The sequence below is a fragment of the Chlorocebus sabaeus genome, chromosome 9, assembly GCF_047675955.1.
Source record: "Chlorocebus sabaeus isolate Y175 chromosome 9, mChlSab1.0.hap1, whole genome shotgun sequence".
Taxonomy (NCBI): Eukaryota; Metazoa; Chordata; class Mammalia; order Primates; family Cercopithecidae; genus Chlorocebus; species Chlorocebus sabaeus.
Window position 1 is genome coordinate 130,878,800 of NC_132912.1, and position 24,285 is coordinate 130,903,084.

The 24,285-nt window shown below is 37.2% G+C and overlaps 1 long non-coding RNA gene across 2 annotated transcripts; it reads left to right on the forward strand.

Moving 5' to 3' along the window:
- The first annotated feature begins 29 nt into the window (after positions 1-29).
- On the forward strand, positions 30-19,573 carry LOC103216700 (uncharacterized). Of its 2 annotated transcripts, none has more exons than XR_012094071.1 (3): positions 30-2,284; positions 9,765-9,845; positions 10,967-19,573. It is a non-coding gene; the product is annotated as an uncharacterized lncRNA (long non-coding RNA). The 2 variants fall into 2 exon arrangements; XR_012094072.1 differs by lacking the exon at positions 30-2,284 and adding an exon at positions 6,266-7,897.
- The last annotated feature ends 4,712 nt before the right edge of the window (positions 19,574-24,285 follow it).

Genomic DNA, 24,285 nt, shown 5'->3' on the forward strand with positions numbered 1-24,285 from the left:
TCGCTCGTCTTTGCCTTCTGTTGCTCCTTGAGTCAGAGAGGCCAACATAAAAATGTTTCTTAATGAAAGAATCCCTAGTTCTCCCAACAGAGAGAGGGAAAATGTTGTTGATGCAGCGAGCTGGGCTGGGGGAGCTGCAATGAGTGCTGGGGTCCCGAGTCGGGCCGGAAGGCCTTGCCAGAGAGCCTGGTCACTCCCACCCTCCTTCCTTCTGAGCTGGGGAACTTGGGCCCCAGAGGACAGTGGAAGCAGGAATGGTCTCAGTGGCAGAGGCTGGAGTCAGCTCTCCTTCTCAGACCCCACAGGTCAACTCCTTTAGGAGAGCTGGCCCACGTTGCCCACAGGGCCCTTCTTCCCCTATGCTGGGCTGGGTGGGCTCAGGACCCTCCTGGCGTTGAGGAGCAGCAGCCTGTCTTACATATTGGGGGCAGGAGCCCGCAGCGAGGCACTTCCTCTCCCCCCAACCTGGCCCCTCCTCCTCATTCTCAGGTGGGTTTGGGCCCTGGTGCCTTTGGTGGGCTCGTGGTTGCCATCTCTCCCCATGCTGACTACCGAGCTTCCCATGGAAAAGACTAGAGACATGAGAAAGTCGTGAAAACCCAAAGTTGGAGCTGCACCCTACAGTAGCATCCCCAGAACAGGAAACTCAAGATTTTGTAATTTTTTTGGCACACAGGACAACAAGGAAGGAAGGATCGACCCTAACCATGTCTTCCCATCAAAGAAGGAAAGTGAATTTGAGATCTCTCTCGGAAAGACCCCACAGACCTGCAGTGTTGTTCCCCAGCTAGAAGGGCTGGACTGGGGACTGAGGTGGCAGGAGAGCACATGAGGACCCTGCCAACAGCCATACCTTGCAGAGAAGGGAAAGTCTTCTCCCAGAAGTGTGGAGAGACACTCTCAGACAGAGGAGAGCACCTCCACAGAAGGGCCCCGGCCCTGCTCCCTCCACAGTCACCCTGCTGGGCAAGCAACCTCACAGAGCAAGTATAGAGCCTTCAACTTTTCCTATATCCTTTAGTGTCTGCCTGAAATATTGATTTAGCTACAGAAACTATGATAACTCTAAAATGGGCAAAAGAAACCTTTCTTTACAAAGATAAGCAAATAATGGTGACTTATGATAAAACAATCAGAAGTTTTAAGGACTCAGAACAAATGTTGCTCTGTGAAATGAGGTAGCAGCAAGAAGCAGAAAATTCTAGAAAGTTCTTCTTTTCTATTTTTCACAAAATTTAGGGTGGCACTGCACCTATGAAATCAGAACTGGCATTTATTTTTGCAGGGGAAAAAGCAAGACCCTCAAAGGCTGTTTCCAAATAATTGCTAAATTTAAACTGCAACGTGGGCAGTTAATTGTAGACAATTGATTCATCGACATAGAAGATAAACCTGAGAATACGGAGAAGCTCAGAGAAAAGTGACAAATAAATAAAATGATAAAAAATTAAGTAGGAGACCTGGAAGGTCAAGAGATCCAATGTATGTATAATGGGAATTCCTGAAGAAGAGAGTACAGTGAACAGAGAAGCCAGTGTTATCTCTGAGGAATCAAAAGGGCTTTATGAGTACCAAACACAATCAGTGGAACTTGATTTTTAATGTTGAAAACAAATGTGCATGCAGGCTAAAAAAAATCAACCTAAGAAGAAGTAAAACTCAAACTGCTATGAGTTTCTTCTACCTACAAAAAGACCAAATCCGTTTTCACTTTTATTGGAACACAGAGCTCATATTCTGTTCCGCTTGAGATTATGAATTGTTTTGTTTATTTTGTTATTTACCTGAACACTGTACCTGAAAAAAATTCAATTCCGATATCCCCCATCTCACATGATCATCTGTACCTTGAGACAGATTGGATAGTGGGTAAATTTTTCTGCAATGATAAAGACTAGACAACAATGAGTGAGTGTTTACAGAGTTTTTTTTTAGAATGATATTTTGATGCAAGTCTTCTCTACCCTGACAATGTGTCATTTTTAGGTAGCATCCAGTTAGTCTGCAAATTGCATAAGGTAAAGACTGTAAAGATTTATGCTATCTCATTAATTCTCTCTTCCTTGGACCTAGCAACACGCCAGACACATGGAAGGTGCACATTATGTGTATGTTGATTAGAATTGGCTACAGCAAAGGACATTCTCAGATATGCAAAGAACCTCAAAAATATAACACTCATGTACCCTTCTTTAAAAATGTATTGAAGATACCCTGCAGCCAGCTATGGAAGGATGGGGAAGTCATAGCTAAAAGAAGAGAAGTAAACAGCAAAACCAGCAAGGTATGTAGAGTTGAAATAACTGTGACTCATATGATTAAAAAGCAACCCAAGTACAAAATATAATTATTAAGAGCCAAAGGCATGCTATGCAAATAATTAAGTATTGATTATCTACTCTAGCTATTAGATAATAAAAACAAAAGTTGACAAATGAGATAGGGAAAGAAAAAGTAAATGTGCGTTAAACTTTTGTTTTCCTTGGGAAGAGACATTGGATAATATCATGGTGTTAACGGTAACTAAAAAAAAAAAAAAGTGATTATAAAAAGGGGTGTAGAAATAACCACACATGGAATAAAAACAGGAGTTACTCTTTGAAAATTACCAAAGAAAAAAAGAGTTAAGGAAAATTATTTAGTAAAAGATGAATAAAGGGAAGCAACAAGAACGTATTAAAAAATAAGGCACAATAGAAATAAGTCCAGTGATAAATGTGAAGAGGCCAAATTCCTCAAATGACAGACTTGCAGGCTTGATTGAAAAGCAGAGTTGAATTAAAGTCTAGTGACAAAAGATACATATAAAATAAAAAGACATAGAAAGATCGGAAAATAGGGGTTGGACAAAGACATGTCAAGTAAATACAAGTAACTGAAAAGTAGAAGCAATATCAAATTAAGAGTTGAAACAGTTTCAATGATTTTCATATAAATAAAAAGCAAAATGTGCCATGAATGTATATATGAATAATAAACCCATATGTGTGAAATATAATTATAGGAATATATAAAGTAAAAATAAAAATATAAGAAGAAATTGACAAAAACATGATTAACCCAGTGAGTAATTTTCATATGCCATGGTCAGTATAGGACAAGATGAATGAACAAAATTAAACAGAGAGATTAAAAACCGAATAACTTATAACAAATAGAGTTGATTTGTGTTTAATAAGCCGTAGTAAACTTTGTACCATGCAAACAATGAGGATAATATCCATAATATGTTTGTAAAAATTGATGATCAAAATGTCTTAATTACAAAGAAAAACATAATGAAATCTCTTAAGTAACAAACTATACAGACCATATTTGTAGCTATAACAAAATGGACACAAATTTTAATAACAAAAATTACCACCAACTATAATACACTTAAAAATTAAAATAATACTCCCCCAGTATTAGATTAAATAAAGTCTCTAATTCAAGGATACTTAAAAAACAAAGACATATAAAAATTAAAGATGAAGCCCAAAGTCAATTCAGAGTTAAACACATCAGATTAAATATATTTGTTAGTAAATAAGAATAAACAACAATAAAAACCTCTAATAACCACTTATTTTTATAGTTTTAGAAAATCCAAGATATTAAGTTTAAGGATGTTTAAAAAATAATAAACACTACAAAAGAGAAATTTATGAAACAAAACATGGAAAAAGTAAACTTGATAAATTCAAGAACTTTAAAAACAAACAAATACACCTTAGAAAAGTTTAACCACTGAAAGATCTATTTGGGATAAAAAGAAAAAACTGTAAATATGGAGAAGTGAGGAATTTAATAACCATGATTGAGGAAATAAAGGAAGAGAACAGAATTAATAAAACTATAAATAATGGTGATAAAAGCTATAAAGAAATGCTACATATTAAAACAGTGGTAATAAACTATCAGTGAAATGTAACGTTTTTCTGAAGGAAATATAAATTTTCACGTATTTCTACAGGGTAATAACCACGGAGAAAAATTTTGAAAGTTGTCTTAGGCTTAATAGTTATGATTTTGCAATACTTTCATATTAATTTCTTGTGTTGATCCCTCTAAGTTCAGTATTTTGGTCTTTCAGATTGATTTTAGAATCTGTCAGAGTTTGGAAGTGAGGGATTTCTTTTGTAAGAACAAATACTTATCCTGCTATATGAATGATTGCAAAGCACAGGGAGAGAATGCTTCCTGGCACATTTCACAGAACGATCTGGGGCTTGAATCTAAAATTTGAAAAAGTGTCAGAAAACTCCAGACCCAGCTCCCTGGAGGATGAAGTAAGAGTAGTGCACGGCACTGGCTCCTGGTGAGATGTGTCCATAGCTGTTGAATCAAAAACCAAAAAGTCCTAAATAATATATAGCAAATAGCAAGTGGAAAACAACATTTTCATATACCATATAGGTCTATTCTAGGAATATAATAATGTTTTAATATTCAGAAATCTATTAATAAAATATATCACATCCGTAGATTAAAAGAAGTAAAACCTCAATAGATTCCCAGAAGGCATCTGATAAAATTCAACATCAATTTCTGATAAAAACTTAATAAGTTAGGAATAGAACAGTTCCTTGACATAAAAAAAGAACAATAACAACAATAGAAAATCAGCAGCTACATTGCATTTAATGAAGGTCCTTCAAAGACTCTGCAGTTAATGTCAAGATTGGGGTAAGGATGCTACAATCACCATCATTACGATCGTTGTTCTGAAAGTTCTAGCAGGTATGATAAGACAGTAAGGAGAAATAAAATTAAGGAATAGATAAAAAAACTGCGCCCATATCTAGAAACTCTAAGAGAATATTTTAAAGAAAGTAGTTAATAGTTTCTTTTTAAAGAAAAGTAGCATGCACAAATCAAAAATTTTCTTATCTTCCATTAATAATTAGCTGGAAAATGAGAAGATAAAATATTTTCAATACACAAGATCAATGTAGGACACTAAATTCTAGGAGTAAACCTAGTGAGATATACCAGGGACCCACGTGAAGAAAAGAACAGCAGGTCTTGAGGGGTGTCAAGGAAGTGTTGAATAAACAGAGATATAGCCCTTGGTTCTGAATAATGCACAGAGGTCAAATATGCACAATGTAACTTGTATTAGGGCAATTCCAATCTCAATTCAAATTTGGGATTGGCTTCAGACTGTTCTAGAAGAATAGCAAAAATATTGATTCCTAATGGAGGAGAACAGTGGAGAGGACAAGTACATCTCATTTTACTGGGCTTTGCAGATATTGCTTTTTTTTTAATTTTTATTTTTATTTATTTATTTATTTATTTTTAACAAATGGAGCAAGTCTATTGGTGCCATTTTTTTTCCAACAGCGTGTTCCTATCTGTATTACATTTTGGTGATGCTTTGCAATATTTCAAACTTTTTCATTGCTATTAAATCTGTTATGATGACTTGTGATCAGTGATCTTTAATGAAACTCTTTTAATTATTGTGGGGTGTCATGAACTGTACCCATGTAAGGCAATGAACTTAATTGATAAATGTATGTGTTGTGACTGCTCCATTGATCAGCCATTCTTTTGTCTCTCCCTCCTTTTGGGCTTCCCTAAGACACAAAAAGATTGAAATTAGACCAAATGATAATCCTACAATGGCCTCTAAGTGTTCAAGTGAAAGGAAGAGTTGAATATCTCACATTTTAAATCAAAAGTTAGAAATGATTAAGATGTGTTAAAAGATGACTTAGGCTGAAAGTCAGGCCTCTTGTGCTAAACTTAGCCAAATTGTCAATGCAAAGGAAAATGTAAGTTGAAGGAAATTAAAAGTGCTACTCTAGTGAACACACAAATGATAAGAAAGTGAAACAACCTTATTGCTGATATGGAGAAAGTTTGAGTGGTCTGGATAGAAGATCAATCCAGCCACAACATTCTCTTAAGCCAAAGCCTAATCCACCATGAGATCCTAACTCTCTTCAATTCTATGAAGGTTGAGAGGGTAAAGAAGCTGCAGAAGAAAAGTTTGAAGCCTGTAAGAAAGATTGGTTCATGAGATTTAAGAAAAGAAACCATCTCCATAACATAAAAGTGCAAGGTAAAACAGCAATGCTGATGGAGAAGCTACAGCAAGTTATCCAGAAGATCTAGCTAAGATTACTGGGGTGGCTGCTTTAAACAACAGATTTTCAATATAGGCATAACAGCGTTATACTGGAAGATACCCTCTAGGACTTCCATAGCTACAGAGAAGTCAATGCCTGGCTTCAAAGTTTCAAAGGGCAGGCTGACTCTCTTGATAGGGGCTAATGTATCTGGTGACTTTAAGTTGAAGCCAATGCTCCTTTACCATTCTAAAAATCCTAGAGCCCTTAAGAATTAAGCTGAATCTATTCTGTCTGTGCTCTATAAATAGGACAACAAAGCCTGGGTGACAGCACATCTGTTTATAGCATGGTTTGCTGAATATTTAAAGCCCATTTTTTGAGATCTACTGTACACACACACACAAAAGATTCCTTTCAAAATATTACTGCTCATTGACAATGCATCTGGCCACCCTAAAGCTCTGTTGGAGATGTACAAGGAGATGAATGTTGCTTCCCTGCCTGCTAACACAAGATCCATTCTGCAGCCAATGTATCAAGGAGTAATTTTGACTTTCAAGTCTTACTATTTAGGAAATACATTTCATAAGGCTGTAGCTGCCGTAGATAGTAATTCTTACAATGGATCTGGGCAAAGTAAATCGAAAACTTAGAAAGGATTTACCATTCTATATGCCATCAAGAACATTCAAAATTCAGAAGATTAAAATATCAATATTATCAGGAGTTTAGAAGAAGTTGATTCCAGCTCTCACGGATGACTTTGAGGAGTTCAAGACTTCACTGGGGGAAGTAATTGCAGACATGGTGGAAAATAGAATAACTAGAATTACAAAGTGGAGGCTGAAGACGTGACTGAATTGCTGCAATCTCAAGATACACTTGAGTGGATGAGGACTTGCTTCTTATAGAAGAGCAAGGGAACTGGTTTCTTGGGATAGAATATACTCCTGGTGAAGATGCTGTGAACACTGTTGAAATGAAAACAAAGGATAAAGACTGTTACATAAAATTAGTTGATAACGCAATGGCAGTGTTTAAGAGGGTTGACTCGGCTTTTTAGTTTTGTTTTGTTTTTGACAGAGTCTTGCCCTGCCGCCATGCTGGAGTGAGTGCAGGGATGCAATCTTGGCTCACTGCAACCTCTACCTCCTGGATTCAAGCAATTCTGTGCCTCAGCCTCCTGAGTAGCTGGGATTACAGGCATGTGCCACCACACCCAGCTAATTTTTGTATTTTTAGTAGAGACGGGGTTTCACCAAGTTGGCCAGGATAGTCTCGAACTCCTGACCTCATGATCCGCCTGCCTGGGCCTCCCAAAGTGCTGGGATTACAGGTGTGAGCCACTGTGCCTGGCCAACTCTGTTTTTAAAAGAAGTTCTACTGTGAGTAAATGCCATGAAAAAGCATCACATGTTATAGAGAGATCTTTCATAAAAGGCGGATTCAATTGATGTGGCAAATTTTATTGTTGTCTTATTTTAAGAAATTGCCACAGCCACCCCAACCTTCAGCAACCACCATCCTGATCACTTCACAGTCATGCACATCAAGGCAACACCCTGTACCAGCAACGAGATGACTCAGGAAAGATCAGGTGATCCTTAACATTTTTTAGCAATGAAGTATTTTAAAATTAAGCTATGTACATTGCATTTTATACATACAATGCTCATGCACACTTAATAGTATACATAGTATAAAAATAACTTTTGCAAGGCACTAGGAAACCAAAAAATTTACATCCTCTTTTCTTCCCTCCCCTTCTCTTCTCACTGTATTGAGACATTCACGTTGTTGCAATTGTCTGGAATGGAACCCACAACATCTCTAAGGTATGCCTGTTACTAAGAAGAGTTCCACAGCTTTAGTGGTTACAGGGTGGAGTGTAGGTGCGAGATCAGACAGGCAGAGGGGGAACATGGAGAATGTCAGAGGCACCCAATGCCCCACTCGGCTATGATAAGTGTGGCATTTTAAATCCATGGAGAAAAGAGATCTTCAGTGGATGATTTTAAGACGGCAGGTTTGGCAGGTGGCTCATGCCTGTAATCCCAGCACTTTGGGATGCCAGGACGCGTGAATCACTTGAGGTCAGCAGTTCGAGACCAGCCTGGCCAAAATGGTGAAACCCTGTCTCTACTAAAAAAAAAAAAAATACAAAAAATTAGCCAGGCATGATGGCAGGTGCCTGTAATCTCAGCTACTTAGGAGGCTGAGGCAGGAAAATTGCTTGAACCCAGGAGGCAGAGGTTGCAGTGAGCTGAGAATTGTACCACTGCACTCCAGCCTGGGCAACAGAGTGAAACTCTGTCTCAAAAAAAAAAAAAAAAAAAAAAAGGCAGGTTAATTATTTGGAAAAAATCCCATTATCAGTCCTAGATGAAAATTCATTTCAGCAGACAAAAGGGGCAGGTGTAAGAGACCCAGAAGAACTCAACAGTAACAGCTGCATGTTTATCTGGTATCAAGGCAGGTGAGGAAGCTCAAGGTATCACAAAGAAAAATGATAAAAATTTGTCTACATAAACATTTGAAAATTCTTAACACCAGATTACACCCTAACTGATCTTAACAGTTCCTACAATGGGAACACATTGTAGCATATGGTTATGTAAAGGATTATTACCTGTAGTCCATAAATTTTGGCAAAAGTTTTAAAAAATGCCCAAAAATGTGAAAAAAGCGTCGTTAAATAAGAACCACAAATGCTCAACTAACATTTGAAGAAATGTTCATCCCATTAGAAATGAGCAAATTAAATTTTAAATAATGAGAAAGATTTTTGGCTGATCAATATTGTAAAGATTTTTGAAAGAGGCGATGCCCAGCGTTGGCAAGGTTATGGGAAAACAGCAACTCTTATATATTGTGTATAAGATTTTCTGGAGGATACATTGGCAATGTGAATTAAAACCTTAACAATATTCACACCTCATGACCCAAGAGTCTTACTTTCAGGTATTTTTCTCAAGTCAATAATTAGAGAATCCTAAAGAGCTGTGCATACGAGAAGACTGTGTGGTGCTCTCTCTAACAGTGAAAAATGGGCAACAGTATCAATATCCAATGAGAGAAAATGGGTTAAATAAATTGTGGTCCATTAAAAGCAATGGAATACTAAGTAGTCATTAAAAATTATATTCTCAGAAACTATTTAAGCATATGCAATAACATTCACAATATATTAAGTGATAAAAGTAGGTTACAAAATGTTATATGCTTTATAATTCCAATGCTGTAAACTTTGTATATATGCTGAGATAAATGATGGAAGGATATACAGTGGTTATCTTTTAATCTCAGGAATGTGAGTAATTTTTATTTTCTTCTTTTTGAAGTTCTCTAAATTTATGCAATGGCACTGTGTTCCTTATATATAAATCACAGTAATAATCATAATAAAAGAGTTTTAAAGGCTCTATGAGGGAAGTGGTACAGGCCTTGTTACACAATGCCCATCTGAAGGGTCTTTCTAAGCCCTGGTGAAGTGGAGGGATCAAAGCAAGGGCTCCAGGAAGGCTGGATATCTTCATCTCCCTCTGCCTCTTGCTCTTTATTTTTTTCTATTATGAGATACTTCTTTCCCTCTAGTCATTCTGAAAAGGTGGTGATTTCCAGTCTCTCTGCTTTCAGTTAATAACATTTCCTTATTTAAAAACTTACTTGTTCTTTTCAAGTTGGATCTATTTTCCTTCTCAGGCTTCAGGCATCTTGGCTTAATTTCCTGAGAAAGCTGCTTCCAAGTCACGGAGCATCTCACCGAGGTCCCTGGGAGTGGAGGTGGGTGAGGGGGTGTTGGAAGTGAAATTCCTGCTGCATCTCTCTAGCACCCTGCTGAGTCCTAGGGCCTTGCATTGGCTCCCAGTGCGGTTTCATGGGTCTGGGCGTGAATGCAATTGGCTGCTTCACCACCAACAGAAACTCCAAATTAGGATGACCAGATTTTGCAAATAAAATACTGAATGCCCAGTCATATTTGATTTCAGAAGAGCAACTAACTTTTTAGTGTATGTCCCAAATATTGCACCCGATATACTCATTCTAAAAATGATTCATTGTTTATCTGAAATTCTAATTTCACTGGACATCCTGCATTTTATCTGGCAATGCTATCACTCCAAGTGGCTTCAATGGGCCAAGTGCCAGTGTGGCTTCACGCCTTACCTTGGCCCAAGTTGCTTTGTCCACAGTAAAGTCTTCATAATGCACCCTCACGTGGATTGGGGCACTGTGCAGGACCATGGTGTTTGATCACACATAGTCGTCCCCTGGATCTATGTGGGTCCTTCTGGTGGGTAGTCATATATTGGCTATCAGAAAATTTGAGCTTGGCTATTTCTCTCTGTAATCTAAAGTTTAACAGGCACTAATTTTCATAACCAAGGAGGATAATCGAGAAGTTGATGGGTGAGAGTTGAGGTGTAGTTGTTTTGACAGGGAGGATAATATACTGGCCTGAGTAGTGAGATTCTTTTTCTCCACTGGAGTTAGTGTGGCAGATGCCATTTGCTTTGGCTCCTTCTTGAAGGACATTCAAATACTCTATGCCTTCTGGACACGCACTTGAGGGGACGAAATAGAGTCTGTACCAGCAGTGAGATTAGAATCACCTCTTCCACATTTGTAAACTTGGCTCCTTAGCATCTTGTCTCTTTGTTCTACTAAGAGAAAATGATGAACAAGAATATTAGAATGAAGCAGGTAAAAAGAAGGGAAATATAAACACACTAAGAACCATAGGTACTGAAATCTAATTGGCCTAGTTATTTCCAGTTATTTTAGAAATGATTGGGGAATAGACTACTACTGCTTAAAAATTGCTTTAGGATTGAAGCTAGTAAATTAAGCTTTTGTTTGCAGTGGCTGCCTCTACAATCACTTGTGTTCCTAAATTTTTTCAGGGCCAGGGCTATCCAGAAACCCAGCATGCATTGACTGACCTAACAAAGGAAGCTGCCCTGGTGCCTGTCACCAGGAAAAACACGGTATTGGTGTCAGTGCACCCCTCCAGAGATGCTCCCTATGTCCCTTCCACTGAGAGCAGCAAAAGCATGGGGCCCAGCCCTTCTCCTGGCATGAGCCGTCCTCTCTCCAGAAAGGAGCCTACCCCAGAGCTGTCCTGGGAGCATACCATGTTTTATTACCTCTCCAGCTTCTGGTTGCCCGCCAGGAGCCGAACCAGAGGTGCCAAAATGCTGTAAGAAATCAGATCTCCAAGAGCGCCTGCTCTCACGGCATTTCCAGCTGTTGGCTCACAGCAAAGCTCTTTTTGAATTTTGTAAGAAAACATGTTCTCAAGAGGTTTCCATTCCAAGTTGGCAGGCTCAAGAAGTCAGAAGAGCTGGAGTCAAAACTTTTCAAGGAACGTCTGAGCTTGGATCCTATTCTGCACTTAGTCCGGTCTCCAACTTCTGGGGCCTCAGATTTGGAATCACTGTTGCTGGCTGATAATGGACTGTATTTATGGTACCCGAGGGGAGGGTGGAGGCGTGTTGCTCCCAGAATACCATCAATGGTTTCAAAGGCTGTGATACATGGGCAGGAGACGATTTATGGAAGCCTGGTCAGGGAACAGTTTATGAGTATCATTTGAACACAAATACTTGTCTTTCTTATGGAAAAGTAGCATCTTTTCATTCAGAAATTAGTAGTGAAAATTCTGTTTAGCACATCCAATTTAAGTCATCTTTGCTCCCTCAAGAAGTTTTTCCCAAATTATTGCAGTAATCTTTTTTTCTTCTCTCCCAACCTGTCCAATTCCAAATTTCTGATCTGATGGCTAAACACTCCCACAGAGTCATGTTCATCCTTAGTGAAGACCTGATCTTTTGTCCTAGTAATTTTCATGGGCAACTTGTCATCTTTCTGTCACTTTCCCAGTTTCCTTTCCCCTCGCTGATGGTGGGTTGATAGTGACACTACAGGCTGCAAATGGCAGAGAGGGCAGCTTGGGTGGAAGAAAAATGCAATTTCTCCTTGTTCAACCAACCATTGAAATGGCCCTTTGGCCAGAAAGGTGGTGGATATTCACATATGTTGTTTTTTATTATTGTGCTAATGTGAGAATGGCAAATTTTTAGTGATTGGATTTAGGAAGTTGCAAACTTGCCCCATTTAATATTTTTGTTGAGAGAGCATCTTCATCCATAAAAGCAAATATTTTTTATGGATGGAGGCTTGTAATGATGAGGTATTTCTGGAAAGCAATGTAGTATACTAGATTATAAACTTCCCAAACATTAAAATAAAGCACTTTGGGAGGGACATTAACTCTTTTAGGCCACTTATACAATTCCCAAAGCACCCATCATAAATCCAGGAAATTGCATTGTCATTGTTATATTCAGGAATAATTTCACTCCAATACATTTCCACACCATACATAATTCTATTTTAGGGAGTAAAGATGTTTAGCTTATGTCAGGAGAGTCTACTGATTGGTTCTGTCTCGCACCAGTATTATTTTAAATCAATGAGTGCTGCAGCAAAATCAGATAATTTCTCAGAAGACTTACACGGAAACATATTCTACAGTTGTTTATGTTTGAGGTGAGAGCTTTCAATTCAAATCATTGTTCCAAAATAGATGAATGTCAAGTGTGATATCGGTTAATGTACATCAGGCACTTGGGGAAACTGAACTGAAGTTGAAAATCAAGCAGTCAAAAGAGTTGCTTCCCACTGTGGCTTAATCCCAGGTAGTAACAGGGAGCTGGAATTAATGGGTGGATAGAAATATCCCAAGATGGAGAAGAATTCCAGACACGTGCATGCCTCAGACCTGCAGGACACAGCAGAAGCAGCCCTGTCCAGGCACTAGGCCCTGACAGGCACTGAGGCAAGGGGCTTAATCTGCAACAGTGGGGGCATCCGGACAGTAGGGGTTTGGGTTGAGACAGTGCCCCAAACAGGCAGATGGAGAGGAGAATGCATAATCACATGATCCTTTTCAGGCCTCCAACTTCTCAAGGAATTGGAATTCTGAAACATGTCTTCTGCATTTATAGATCAAAAGCCCATGAGTTCAACCTGGAAAGTTGCCACAGAAAACTAGTTATCAGTCAAGAGGCAAGCATATATTGTGTAAGTAGATGACATGCTCTTTTTCCATAGCCAAAGGCAAAGTCTTCAGGAGATCTGCACAGTGTTCCTGAGACATGGCTTGCCTCTCCATGGCTGTATGACATACTTGGCACCATAGTGATCCTCGCTGATGCACTGGAATGACTTAATTTGTTTCCAAGAAATAAGAAGGAATATATGTTTATTGGAAACGTTTTGGCTATGTAGGGAAGTAGATTTCATGTCCCAGGAAAAAAAATGACTTGAAGATTTTGTAAAACCTCAGGTGAAAATCTGTGGTCCAAATGAGCATCTCCTTTTCCACTTAGCTTAAGGAGAAGCAAATCTCATTAGGTGCCTGTGCGAGGAGTGTGGGGAATGTGACACACCTTTCACTGTGCAGACAACACAGGAGCAATTAGGTGTGACTGAGACACAGTAGGTAACAGCCAGCAGAGGAATGAGATGGAAGCAAGTTTGAGGGAACGCATGGCTTGAATCAGCTGCAGATCATGAGGAAACATCCTGTCTCAAGAATTGCCACCATTTTTATGAGAGGTAGACACTGACAGCGTCACAAAGGCCACTGCGAGGGAATAAGCATCAGGAAATCTGAACAAGGAACATGGATGCTCCAGTCAAATTGTCAGGTCCTGTAGCTCTAGACAGCACGAGACAGAAAGGCGGCCAAGAGGTTGGGTCAAGAGGCAGCCACTGGCTCCCTCCCGCTCCTCCTTCCAGAGCACACTCAGCTCCCAGGCGCTGGAGGAAAAGCCGCCACAACAGAGCTCCTTGCTGGTACACTATGCCACAAATCCAACACCTTTTGTCCAACTCTTATAGTTGATTTTTAGGAATAGAAAGTGATTTTTCAGTTGTTTCCTTTCTTTCAGAGAAGGGGAATTTCATTGGATGTTCACAGTTATAAAAAATAGATTAGTAAAACAAAACTATGGGATTTTGGACTAGTGAGATGGAGAATCTCTCCACATTTTTGAGAAGAACATAATATAACAATTAAGTATCAATGCAACATTTTTCAGTTTCTTAATTACTGGAAAGACTATGCATGTGTACATAAATTTTATTTTGAATAATTCATGGATCCCTGGTATCTCTCTGAAGTCCCTTTCCAATCTTCAGTTCAGAATGAAGAATCGGTTGACCACCAGTGTTGGTTATAAATTCAAGGTGTTACAAACAATGAATGTCATTCAATACGACATTACTGATATTTGCCCCTTTCTGAGATGGGGGGTATAAAGTCAATGATATCATCACATTGCCATCTTTGTCTTGTCTTTTCTTTTCCTCTTCTCTTCTCTTCTTTTCCTCTTCTCTTTTCTTCTCTTCTCTTCTCTTTTCTTCCCTTCCCTTCCCTTCCTTTGTCTTCCCCTCTCCTCTCCTCTCCTCTCCTCTCCCCTCCCCTCTCCTCCCCTCTCCTCTCTCCTCTCCTCCTCCTCCTTCTCCTTCCTCTTCTTCCTCCTCTTCTTCTTCTTCTTGTTCTTCTCCTTCTCCTCCTCCTCCTCCTCCTCCTTCTTCTTCTTCCTCTTCCTCTTCCTCTTCCTCCTCTTCTTCTTCTTCTTCTTCTTCTTCTTCTTCTTCTTCTTCTTCTTCTTCTTCTTCTTCTTCTTCTTCTTCTTCTTCTTTCTTCTTCTTCTTCTTCTTCTTCTTCTTCTTCTTCTTCTTCTTCTTCTTCTTCTTCTTCTTCTTCTTCTTCTTCTTCCTCTTCCTCTTCCTCTTCCTCTTCTTCTTCCTCTTCTTCTTCTTCTTTTTCTTCTTCTTGTTTTTTTAAAGAAGGTGTCTTGCTCTGTTGCCCAGGCTGGAGTGCATTGCCATGACCTCAGCTCACTGCAACCTCTGCCTCCTGGGTTCAAGCAATTCTTCTGTGTCAACCTCTCAAGTAGCTGGTACCACAGATGTGTGCCACTGCACCCGGCTAATTTTTGTATTTTTACTAGAAAGAAGGTTCACCATGTTGGCCAGGCTGGTCTCGAGCTCCTGACCTCAAGTGATCTTCCTGCCTCGACCTCCCAAAGTGCTGGGATTACAGGTGTGAGCCACTTTGCCTGCCCCCATTGGCATCTATTTTAGGATTAGATGTTGCTTTGGCAAGACACCTTCTCACTAAATGGAAGGGAGAATATTTGAGGAGGGAGAGATGGAAGGTGTCTGACCGGAGCCTTCATGCCAGTGTTCCAGGGGTACTAATTCTTCCCAGGAATTTGCTTTATTTTTGAATCCATTTTAGGTATTTGAATCTTCATCTTAAGATTGTGGTGTTTCCTCTTCACTTGGCTGCCCTCCTGTAATTTTTGAGATTTTGGGATTCAATGCTCCTCCCATCTCTCTCTCCCCACCCACATGCCTGAGAATCCTATAACTCTACCCTCTAGTCTTCCCAAAGCTTGGTTCTTTGAGATTTTACAGTGTCAAAGGCTTGGATTCTACAACATCATCATTTGCTTCTTGGAGATGAATCATCCTGACATGATGCACTGGGCTTTGACAAACCATGCTGCCTTTCCTACATCTCTTTATGTCAAACCCTAATCATGACAAATGCCAGAGCATTCAAAAACCTCTTTGATCACTACTATCCTAAAAATTAAACTTCTTCTGTGATTATTCTGCTATTGAAAAATAGAACCATAGAGAATAAGAATGGACTTGGCTCCCATGAGTGGTTTTCAAATTGCCTTCTGTGGAGCTGGAGGACTCCAAGGAGGAGCTGGAGATTGCTCGTGGTGCACTGGGGAAGGATGTGTAGGCACAGCTTGGGGGTTCTACCTGCACCCCAGTCATGGCAGCTCCATGGCCCTCCATTCTATGTAAAAGAATTTCATCAAATATTTTATTTGGACAAAAAGAGGGTAATGGCTGATGATATGGGTTTTCTTTTTGAGATAACATTCAGAAAATGTCCTAAAATTGATTGTGTTGATGGTTGCATATGCCTGTGAATATACTAAAACCATTGAATTGTATGTTTTAAATAGATGAATTATGTAGCATGCAAATTGTACCTCCGTGAAATTGTTAAAGAAAAGGATTGAAAACCCACTTACTTAGACTCATCTCTTCATTTTAAAGATTCAAACAATGTAGTACAGATAAAATTCCGTTGTTTTCTCAAGGTACAGTTTCTCCAAATACATCTTTCTTCTTCCCCACAATTAATCATGCCTTCTAGCATTTATACCTTTGTGTAGTCCTCTCCCCTTGGATCTGAGAAGACTTTGTCACTTACTTTTGACCAATAGAATATTGTGAAAGAGATGCTATGTGGCTTGCTGGTTGAAGTCCTAAGAAACCTTGCAGCTTCCCCCTGAGCTCCTTGGATGCTCTTGGGACATACCTCTGGAAACCCAGCCACACGCTGTGAGAAATCCAAGTTAACCAAAGAGGTAAGGTGTGTGTTCTGTTGAGCTGCAGACCAACAGCCAGTATCAACTGCCCACTGTATGTGTGAGCCATCCTGTGGGTTGTGTTTTCACTTTCTTGGTGTTGTCTTTTGAAATGCAAATATTTTAAATCCATGATGAATTCCAATTTGTCTAATTTTTTCTTTTGTTATATGGTGTCACATCTCAGAAACTATTGCATAATCCATGGTCATGAAGATGTACTTCTGTGCTTTTCTCTAAGAGTTTTATAGTTCTAACTCTTACATTTAGGTCTTGGATCCATTTTGAGTTATGTTTTGTGTATAGTAGGAAGTATAGGCCCAACTTTATTCTTTTGCATGTTGCTATCTAGCTGTCTTAGTGCACTGGAGAAGGATGTGTAGGCATCCTTGGGAGTTCTACCTGCACCCCAGTTACGGCAGCCCCATGACCACCCATTCTATGTACAAGAAACAGACTCCTCATAAGTCTATACAGGTTTTTTTTTTTCCTTGTTCGTGAGTCCTTTTGGTATCTTTCTAGGAATTTGTTCATTTCATCTGGGTTTTCTCATTTGTTGGCATATAATGTTAATAGTATTACCTTATAATCATTTATATTTCTGTGTGGTTGGTAGTAATGTTTTCTCTTTATTCTTGACTCTACTATTTGGAGTATTCTCTTTTTTTTAATCTTGGCCAGTCTAGCTAAAGGTTTGTCAATCTTGTTGATATTTTTCAAAGAATCAGCTTCTGGGATTGTTGATTTTCTCTATTGTTTTTACTCTCTATTTCATTTATTTCTGCTTTAATCTTTGTTATTTTATTCCCTTGCTTGCATTGGGCTTTGTTTGTTCTTCTTTTTCTACTACCTTAGGTCAGAAGGTTAGGTTATTGATTTGAGAGCTATCTTCCTTTTTAATATAGACATTTACAGCTATAGATTTTCATTCAAGTGATGCTTTATCTGCACCACAAAAAGTTTTAGCATGTTGGGATTTTATTTTTGTTATCTCAAAGTATTTTTAAATTTCCCTTGTTATTTTTTCTTTGATGCATTGTTTAGGAACGTATTGCCTAATTTCCATATATTTGAAAATGTCTCCCATTTTCTTCTGTTATTGCTTAGGAACTTCATTCTATTGTATGATTTCAGCAATTTTACATTTATTGAGACTTTCTATATGACCTACCACACGATCTATTCTGGAGAATGTTCCATGTACATTTGAGAAGAATGTATATTCTGCTGTTGTTGGGTGGAATATTCTACAGGTGTCTTTTAGGTCTAGTTGTTTGACAGTGATGTTCAAGTTTTCTATTTATTTTCTGTCTAGTTGTTTTATTCATTTTTGCTGAGAGGGCATTAAAATCTCCATTGTCTATTTCTCTCTTCAAGTCTGTCAGTTTTGCTTCATATACTTTATCTGTTTTTAGATGCATATATGTTTATAATAATTGATGGATTTATCCTTTTTCATTATAAAATGTAATCATTTGTTTATAGTAACAATTTTGACCTTAAGGTTTCTTTTTGTCTATTAGCATAGCTACTCCAGCTCTCTTTTGTTTACTATTTTTAGTATATCTTTTTCATCCTCTTATTTTCAGCTTATTTGTGTCTTTGAATCTAAAGTGTGTCTTTTGAAGATAGCATATAGTTGTCTCATTTAAAAATTTTTGTCATACCAATATCTGCCTTTTAATTGGAGATTTTAATCCACTCACTTTTAATAAAATTACTGATAAGTTATGATTTATGCCTGCCATTTTGATATTTGTTTCCTACATACTTCATGTCTTTTTTGTTCTTTTGTTATTTGATTATTGCCTTCTTTTGTGTTAAGTAGATACTTTGTAGTGTACCATTTTCTTTTGTTTTTTTTTTCTATTTTTTGAGTTATTTTCTTAGGGGTAACTCTAGGGATTATAATGCACATTTTAATTTATAACAATCTAGTTCACAGTAATAACAACTAATTTAAACATTATTCAAAAACTTTTTCCTACATAGCTCCTTTCCCTTCTCCTTCCTTCGTGTTAGAATGTACAGCTGGACTTCTCTAACATGGTTTTTGCATTCACAGTTTCAACTAACTGCTGATTAAAAAAACACACAATAAAAATAACAATACTACAATACAAATAATACAATCACTAATCCTCAGAAAAATGGAAATCAAAATCACAATGAGATGTCATTCATCCCTGGTAGAAGGGCTACTATCAAAAAGACAAAAATTAGCAAGTGCAGGTGAGGATGCACGTACAAGGAAACTCTGACACTCTGTTGGTGGGAATGTGTATTAGTAAGCCATTATGGAAAACAATGCGGTGTTTCCTCAGAAAAACTAAAAGAGAACTGCCATATGATCCAGCCATACCACTACTGGGTATTTATCTAAAGGAAAGGAAATCAGTATATTGAAGAGATACCTGCACCCCCATGTTGATTGCAGCATTACCCACAACAGCCAAGATATGGAATCAACCTAAATGTCTATCACTAGATGAATAAATAAACAAAATATGGTACATATACACAATGGAATGCTATTCAGCCACAGAAAGATTAAATCCTGTCATTCCCAGCAGCATGGATGAGCCTGGAGGGCATTATGTGAAGTGAAATAAGTCGGGCACAGAAAGATCATTGCCACACGTTCTCACTCATTTGTGGGAGCTAAAAAGGTTGAATGCATCCAAGTAGAGAGTAGAATTGTGGTTATGAGAGACTGGGAAGGCTAGAAAAAAGGGTAAGCTTGGAAGAGGTTGGTTAACGGATACAAGATTAGCGGTAGATAAAAAGAATGAGTTCTAGTGTTCCATAGCACTGTAGGGTGACTATAGTTAACAGTAATTTATTGGATATGTTTAAGGAGTGAGGAGAGAGGATTTGGAATGTTTCTAAGATGAAGAAATGATAAATGTTTGAGGTGATAAATATGTTGTTTACCCTGATTACATCATTAAGCCTTGAATATATATTGAAATATCACTCTGTAGCCCATAAATATGTAAAATTATTGCATGTCAATTAAAAATAAAATTAAAGACAAAATCAAACGAGTTGCTTTGGCACTTGTCAGGTCCTCGCTAAGTGTTAGCTAACTTCCTGGGACGCTAAGTAGGCTGATCTTTTTCCTCCACTCTTTCAATCCCTGATTCAAAAATTCCCTTCTGCTTTCTTCTCTTTTTTGTCTTTTGCTCTCTGTCGACTTTATCATCTTTTGTTTTCTCTCAGAACGTGTGTGTGTGTGTGTGTGTGTGTGTGTGTGTGTGTGGTTACTTGGAAGAGATACATTTTAAGATATTTTTAAAAGAGTAATCTGCTTGCTACTTTAAATACTATTATTTTGTCATTGTTGAGACAGGGTCTTGCTCTGTCATCCAGGCTGGAGTGCAGTGGCACGATCATGGCTTCCTGCAGTCTCAATCTCTGGGGCTCAAGGGATCCTTCTGCTTCTGCCTCCTAAGTGGCTGGAATTATAGGCGTGCACGACTGCAGTAAGCTAATAGTTGTTTGTTGAATATCTTTTCATGTGCTTACTAACCATTAAAAACAATTTTTTTTTTTTTTTTTTTTTTGAGACAGAGTTTCACTCTGTTGCCCAGGCTGGAGTGCAGTGGCGCGGCCTTGGCTCACTGTAACCTCTATCTCCTGGGTTCAAGCGATTCTTCTGCCTCAGCTACCTGAGTAGCTGGGATTACAGGTGTGTGCCACCATGCCCAGCTAAGTTTTGTATTTTTAGTAGAGACAGAGTTTCACCATGTTGGGCAGGCTGGTCTCAAACTCCTGACCTCGTGATCCATATGCCTTGGCTTCCCAAAGTACTGGGATTACAGGTGTGAGCCACCACACCCGGCCCATTTTAAAATTGTTTATGGAAAAATGTTTACTCATTTTATGTGCTCGTTTAAATATTATTTTTAAAAAATTATTGAATTGTAAGTTTTAAAAAATATATTCTAGATATAGGCCCTTATGAGACATGAGGTTTGCAAATATTTTTTCCCAGTATGTGAGTGGTGTTTTCACTTTCTTGAGGTATTTTCTAAGAGTTTGATAGTGTTCGTGCTTACATTTTGGTCTGTGACTCATTGTTAATTTTTGTGTATGATGGGAGATGAGTCCATCTCTCTTCTTTTGCTTGTGGCTATCCAGTTGTCCTTGCACCATTTGTTGAAGAGACTATTCTTTCCCCATTCAATGGTCTTGGTATCCTTGTTAAAAATAAATTTACTACAAATGTATTTTATTTTTCTATTCTATTGATCTGAATGTCTATCCACGCCAGTACAATGCTGTCTTGATTACTGTTGGTTATAGTAAGTTTTGAAATCGGGAATCATGACTTCTTTAAAGTTGTTCTTTTTCAAGATTGCTGTGGATATTTGGGGTCTCCTGCAATTCCATATGAATTGTAGGATTAGCTTGTCAATTTCTACAAAGGAGCCAGCTATGATTTTGGTAGGGATTGCCTTAAATCTCTACACCATCCTGGAGAGTATTGCCCTTACAACAATATTAAGTTTTCTCATCCATGAACATGAGATATTTTTCATTTATTTACAATGGAAAGGACTTTCCTCAACCTGATAAATTTCACCAGTGAAAATTCCACAACTAACATCACACTTACTGGCGAAAAACTGGATCCTTTCCCTCTAAGATCAGAAACGAGACAAAGATGTTCACTCAAGTTGCTTCTATTTAACATTGGACTAGAGGTCTAGCCAGGGCAATTTGGCAAGAAAAAAAAGTAAAAGGCATCAAGGTCAAAAAGGAATAAGTAAAACTCTCTATTCACAAATGATACAATCTTATATATAAAAAGTCCTAAGGAATCAGCTAAAAAACTGTTAGGACTAATAAATTTGGCAAGATTGCAGGATGCAAGATCAATATACTAAAATCAAATGTTTCTATACACTGATAATAAAGGACCCAAGAATGAAATTAAGAAAACAATTCCATTTATAATAGAATAAAAATGATTAGTTACTCATTTTATAAAATAAACACAAAACTTATATTCTGAAAACTACAAAATGGTGTTGAAAGGTTTTAATTTTGATGAAGTCTAATTAATCACATTTTGCTTATATCCATGCCTTTTTCTATTTACAAAATGTTTATCTATCCCAACGTCACAAATATTTTCTCCTATTTAAAAAATAGAGATGTTATGGTCTTAGTTTTACACATAGTTCTATAATCAGTTTGGAGTGATTGTTTTGTATAGTATATGATGTAAGAATTGAAGGTCATTTTGTCTAATGTGGATAACCAATGAATTGCCTTGTGAGTCTGTCAAAATCCACTGATCACGTATGTGTTGGGCAATTCCTAAACTCTGTAATCTTTTGATTAATCTGTGTCTATGCCTCTACCAATACCGATACCACACTCTCTTTTTCACTGTAGTTTTTATATTGTCTCAAAAGTAGTAGCGTAGTTTCTGTGAGTTTAATATTTTTCCAATTTATTTAGGCTATTCTGAATCCTTTCATTTAACTTAGAATCAGCTTTCTAACTTCCACAAAAGAAAGTCATGCTGACATTTTGATTCCAACAACATTGGAACTATAGATCAATTTGGAAAGACTTGGCCTCCTCTTGTTTTTGCGTCAGATTAATACTGACCTTGTTGGAATTGTTACTCTTCTCTTCTTTTTCAGAAGAGTATGCATGGAATGGGCATTATTCCTTTCCTTAATACTTGACAGAATTCACCAGTAAAGACAGCTGGAGCTGGAATGTTCATTGTGGAAAGGTTTTTAAAGTTCAGATTATTATCTATTTCTTATTGAGTGAGTATTGGGAGTTTGTATCTTTCAAGGAATTTGTCCACTTCACCTTAAGTTGTCAAATTTATCGACATACATATAATATTCTGATATTATTCTTTTAATGTGTTTAGGATCTGCAGCGATGTTACCTGTCATTCCTGACAGTGGTAATTTGTTTCTTCTGTCTTTTTTATTTTTATATTTTAAATCAGTCTGGCTACAGGTTTATCAATTTTATTGATCTTCTCAAATAACCAGATTTAGGTTTCTTGGATTTTCTTTTTTGTCTTTTTCTATCTCATTGATTTTTTTTTTTCCTGGTTCTTATTGCTTCTTTTCTTCTACTTATTTTGGTTTAAATTTGCTCTCCTTTTTGTAGTTTTTTCAGCTGGAAGCTGAGGCTATTGCTTTTAGGCATTTCTTCATTTCCAACATTGGCATTTAATGCTATAAATTTCTCCCTAAGTACTGTTTTAGCAGCATCCCACAAATTTTAATATATTGAGTTTTAATTTTCATTAAATTCAAAAGAATTTTAGCATCTCTTTTGATTTTTTGTTTCATTTATGAGATATTTACAAATGTGTTATTTAGTTTCCAAAAATTTTGTGACTTTACAAATATATTTCTGTTATTGATTTCTAATTTAATTCCATGTAGTCTGAGAAAATTCTTTATCACTAATCCTATTAAATATATTGAGTCTTGTTTTATGTCCCAGAGTATGGACTATCTTGTTAACTGTTCTTTGCGCACCTGAAAAGAATGTGTAATTTATTATTATTTGGTGGAATTTTCTATTCCAGTCAATTAGGTCAGATAGGTTGATTTTGTGGCACAAGTCTCTTAACTTCTATTTGTTCCATCTGTTATTTAAAAAAAGGTATTGAAATTCCTCATTATAATTGTTTCTCCTTGGAGTTCTACTAGTGTTTGTTTCATATGTTTTGAAGCTGTTATTAGATAAATGTTGAGAATTGTTATATCCTCCTGATGAATTGGTCATTTCATCATTTTTGACCATCTTTATTCATGGTAGTATTACTTCCTCCGAAACTTGGTCTGATATTAATATGGTCATTCCTCCTTTTGTTAAATATGCTTTAGCATTAAATATATATATATACACACATATATATATATACACCCTTTTACTCTAACCAAATTATGTCACTATATTTAAAGTGAATTTCTTGAAAGTACCATATGGTTGTCCTTTTTTTCCCCCATCATCTGATAACGTCTGCCTTTTAATTGGGGCATTTAAGACATTGAAATAATGTTCTTATTGACATAGTTATGTGTAAATATATCATTTACTATTTGTTTTCTTTTTGTTCTATCTGTTCTTTTCTCTCTTTTTTTGGATTTATTAAATATTTCTTAACGATTCTATTTCATCTCTTTTGTTGATGTATTAGGTGTAACTTTATGCTTTGTTATTTTAATGGTTGTTTTAACGTCTACACTGTACTTCTTTAACTTGTCACAATCTTTCAAGTGATATATCACTTCACCTATAGCACAAGAATCTTACAATAGTATACTTACATTTTTTCTTCCCTAGTGTTTGTGCTGTTGTTCCACAAATTAGTGTTACTTGTTTTGTAAAGTCTACATTACATTGTCCATATTTTTGTTGATGCAATCAATCATAAATAATGTAACAACAAAAAAAGCTTCTATATTTGGTCATGTAGTTACCATTTCTAATATTCTTCATTCATTTTTTTTTTTTTTGGTAGATTGTTACTTCCTTCTAGTATCATGTTCCTTCTGCCTGAAAGACAGAATATTTATTCTAGTGCAAGTCTGTTGGTGATTTTTTTATTTCAGTTTTTGTTCATCTGAAAAAAAGTTAATTAAAAGAAAATGCTTAGTATGTAATTTTAGGTTGACTGTTTTTACAAAAAGTACTTTAAAGATGTTGCTGTACTATATTCTGACTTGTATTGTTTACAGTGAGATATCTGTTGCCAT